The 4,461-nt window shown below is 41.8% G+C and overlaps 1 pseudogene; it reads right to left on the bottom strand.

Moving 5' to 3' along the window:
* Positions 1–4,045: 4,045 nt before the first annotated feature.
* Positions 4,046–4,187, bottom strand: LOC145344660 (U2 spliceosomal RNA; annotated as a pseudogene).
* Positions 4,188–4,461: the final 274 nt, after the last annotated feature.

The following is a 4,461-nucleotide window of genomic DNA, read 5'->3' on the forward strand; positions in this document are numbered from 1 at the left end:
TTCATCTACTAGACTATAACGTTTAGGGTCTTCTATTGTGCTGTTTATTTCTGCTTCCTTGCAATGGACTGCTCCCGTCTTCGGGCCTCTCTGCTCCTTCAGTTGAAGCCATTCATCTAACGAATGATTCAGAACATTTTTGGTGAGGCGCTAATTTCGACAAGCTGATAAATACTGCCCCCTGGTGTAGACACGCGGATCTATCAATCGTTCCCTCAGCCCGCTGCTTTCCTCAGTAAATAATACATTTTAAATAATGCTCATGAAATCCACCTTTATGTTTCGTCAGCTTACGCAGGAGTTGCATCCTGACATGTCAGTGGGTATTTAAAGAGCACATTTTTCATTTACAAGATGAACTGTCCCGGAAGTTGCTCCTTACATCGAGGTTTGCTGCACTGTTATCAAGGGAGTTTTTCAAAAATGGGATATCTGGTCTTGTGGTTCTTAAAATTTAACTATGAACATGAACACTTTGGTTGGGACAATTGTAAATTTGATGTTGGCGGAAGTGGAATTAGTCACCGCAGTTAATTGTACAGGTGAACAGCAGATGGTGCTGTCAGCCTGTCGGCAGAGTGATTAGATTCAGTTTGCCAAATTTACTATCTTTTTATGGAAGGACTTTATAAACAGCAATGCTATTTTTAACATAATTATTGATAGCCTGTACTTTCGCCACACGATAAATCCTCACCAATATTCAATTCAAAATACAAAATAAGGCAATTACTAAGAAGCTGTGATAACAGAGAGCCAGCTGTTAGCCTCTCTGGCTGCCCAGTGAAGCTGGTTTAGGCTGTTTCACCTTTTGATTCTGGACAGGGCAAGTTGGTTTGGGAGAGGACACTACTGTTGGACATCTTTCATTGCCACCTGATTTGGAGGATCTTGCAGAGTCATCACTGGTTGTACTTCTTCAGTTCTTTGAGCTGTCTGCTGTAGGTTTCACAACACCAGGTTAAAGTCCAACAGGTTTATTTGGTACCACAAGCCACTAGCTTTCAGAGCACTGCCCCTTCATCAGGTGAGTGGGATTTCAGTTCACAAACAGGGCATATAAAGACACAAACTCAATTTACAAAATAATGGTTGGAATGCAAGTCTTTACAGGTAATCAAGTCTTAAAGGTACAGACAATGTGAGTGGAGAGAGGGTTAAGCACAGGTTAAAGAGATGTGTATTATCTCCAGCCAGGACAGTTAGTGAGATTTTGCAAGCCCAGGCAAATCGTGGGGGTTACAGATAGTGTGACATGAACTCAAGATTGCTGAGATCACTTGAGATCACATTTCATTTCTAAAATTAGTCAGAGAGCAAATGCGGGCAAACGTATATCATATTAACACAGAGGCGTTGGAAGAGGCCATGCTAAAAAATTGCTCCTTAGTGTCCTGAGATGCGTAGGTTAGAGGGATTAGCGGGAAAAATATGTCAGGATATGCGGGTAGGATCTGGGTGGGATTGTGGTCGGTGCAGACCCGATGGACCAGATGGCCTCTTTCTACACTATAGGGTTTCTGTGATTCTATGAACAGAGTATCTTATGCAGGTCCACCCCCCCCACCCCCAACCTGTCCCCATAAACCCCAGGTTTTTAACCCACTAATCCCCCTAATCTACACATCTTTGGACACTGAGGGAATTGTCAGCGATCTTAGAACTCTTCTATTTGGAGTGAAAGCATGAAGCAAATCATCCTTGATTTTAAGGTGGAGAATTAGTTCCTTGGTGGGGTGATGGGTTGCAGATGGTACTGTAGGCTGTTGGTGGGAGGGGCTCAGTTCTCAGATGTTTATTGTGACTGGGTGCTGTAACATTGAGAAGCAGCATCATGGACACTGGGACTGTCGGAGCTCTGTTGTGGACTGGTGTGCACTGATGATTGACATCTGGCAATGCAAAGACAGCTGTTGGCATGAAATCAATCCACTTTTAAAATATTTTGGACTAAGGCAAGAATGTAAGATATGTGTTAATCAAGGGTTCTTCTTCTGTGTTGACTGTGAGCTGTATCCACATTTCATTTCTAAAATTAGTCAGAGAGCTAATGCGGGCAAACGTATATCATATTAACACAGAGGTGTGTTGGTCATAGGCAGTTTGTAAATCCTTTTATCTCTCCTCCTGCCCTCAAGTTGGTATCTCAATGTCAGGCACTTTTGAACGTACAGTTTTCCTGTATCTCATTCAAGTGCTGATTCTTCACGTGCTTGACCAGTATGTACCTAACCAGGTACCTTTTTGTGTGGAAGGTAAATCCAGTCCATCAGAACTGTCCTTTCCAGTCATTGGGTGAAGCTCCTCTATGTGACTCATAATAAATTGGTAAACACAAAATGAAAACAGCAAATACTGGAAACACTCACTGGCAGCGTCTGTAGAAAGAAAAAAGGCTAACATCAATATCCTTTCATCACAACTGAAAACCGGTTAATGTCTTCTGTGAAATTCCTATCTTCTCTATTTATTAACCGTTTGTTTTAAATGATTTAATTCATTATTGTTTCGAGTGAGGAATCTTACCTGAAGATGTTGACCAAACTTGAAAATATATTTTCACTTCCCAAAGTCCAGTTGCAGCAGTCAGTCTGCTGCCCTGCCTGAAATCAGTCACTGATTGGGGAATGAACCTGAGTTACTGGGTTGGTGAGTTACAGGGAAACACCACAGAAACATCATTTTTAAAATAGTTGTTTGGGGTGTGGGTGTCACTGGCTAGACCAGTATTTGTAGATCATAAAATCCCTACAGTTCAAAAGGAGGCCATTCGACCCATTGAGCCTACATCGACAACAATCTCACCCTATCCCCGTAACACCGTATATTTACACTGCTAATCCCCAAAATTAGGGGCAATTTAGCATGGCCAATCAACCTAACCCTTACATCTTTGGACTGTGGGAGGAAACCAGAGCACTCGGAGGAAACCTACATAGACACAGGGAGAATGTGCAAACCGCACAGACAGTCACCCAAGCGGGAATTGAACCCAGGACCCTGGTGCTGTGAAGCAGCAATGCTGCTGTAACCACTGTGCCACCATTCTGCCTTAAAATTTCACAATCTGCTGTGGTGGGATTTGAATCCAGGTCCCCAGACCTTTACGCTGGGTCTCTGGATTACTAGTCAATTGACAATACCACTGTGCTATCCCCTCACTTATTGCCCATCCCTAACTGCCCTTGAACTGAGTGGTTTGCTGGGTCATTTCAGAAAGCATTTAAGAGTCAACCACATTGTTGTGGGTTCAGATCAGGGTAGCATTAATGAACCAGATGAGTTTTTAAGACAATCAATAGTGGTTTCATGGTTATCATTACACCTTTAATTCTAATTTTTTTTTTATTGAGTTCAAATTTCACCATCTGCCATGGTGGGATTTGTACCCAGATCCTCAGAGCATTTCCCTAGGTTTCTGGATTACTAGTCCAGTGACAAATTATTACCCCACCTCCCTGATGTGCACCGATGATTGACAGCTAGCGCAGAGCCAGGTATTGGCACAAAATTAATCCATGCTTTGAACCCATCTATATGGCATTTGCAAAGCTGAGGAATTCGAATTTCAACAAACTGCGAAGTGAGGTACAGTCCAAAGACATACCAGAACCACACAGAATTGACAGAGCTATAAATTAACATCCAGAGTGACCCCGACTTGGTCATGGTATGAATAGACTGGAACTTTTCAGAGTTTTGAGTGCTGTAAATCACAGTAAGTCCATTAGTCGGGGAAATAGGGCAATCAGGAACGGACTGCATAAAACACAATCGAGAATTATATGAAACCTTACAACAATAATGTTTATTTTTTATAATCAATTATTTCGATATTATCTCTACCTTCTAATTATCATAAAAATTGGAAAACCCACATTTTTTAAAAATCCAATTCAATCAAATCAAGTCCAATTCAGAGTCCCAACAAGTTGAGACATTCCCGATCCAAGCTGACAGGACAGGACTCTCACCTCCTGTCTTGGGCTTGATCCACACGATCCAAACTGATTGGAGTACACATAGCTCCGCCTCCAAGCCTCGATCTCATTTGCATCTTAGCCAAAAAGCTGAGATGCCGCTTTAAAAAATTGCTTCAAATGAAGCTAAAATGTAACCTAATGACTTCAACCAAATACAGCATGTCGATACTACACTTGATCTTAGCCAAAAGGCTGAGAAGCGATAAAACCCACATATGTTTTTGTCACACCTCTTCTGTCTCATTGCTGTGTCACCCTTCTCTATCATGCCTCAACGTTAAATCTTGGCATCACAATTTTTTGTCACACTTCAACTTCACGCTTTCTTCAGTGCAAATTTACAAATTTCCTGCTTGCCTGTAGTGGAAGGTTGACATGTCACTAGAACAGCTCAATGTTAACTTATTTCAGATCAGTTTAAGTCCCGCATTGATTAATTTGTGAGTTGGTGTACTGTGATTCAAGTTCAGCGTCACTC

This window comes from Carcharhinus amblyrhynchos, chromosome 6 (assembly GCF_965287045.1).
Source record: "Carcharhinus amblyrhynchos chromosome 6, sCarAmb.v2.hapA, whole genome shotgun sequence".
NCBI classification, from domain to species: domain Eukaryota; kingdom Metazoa; phylum Chordata; class Chondrichthyes; order Carcharhiniformes; family Carcharhinidae; genus Carcharhinus; species Carcharhinus amblyrhynchos.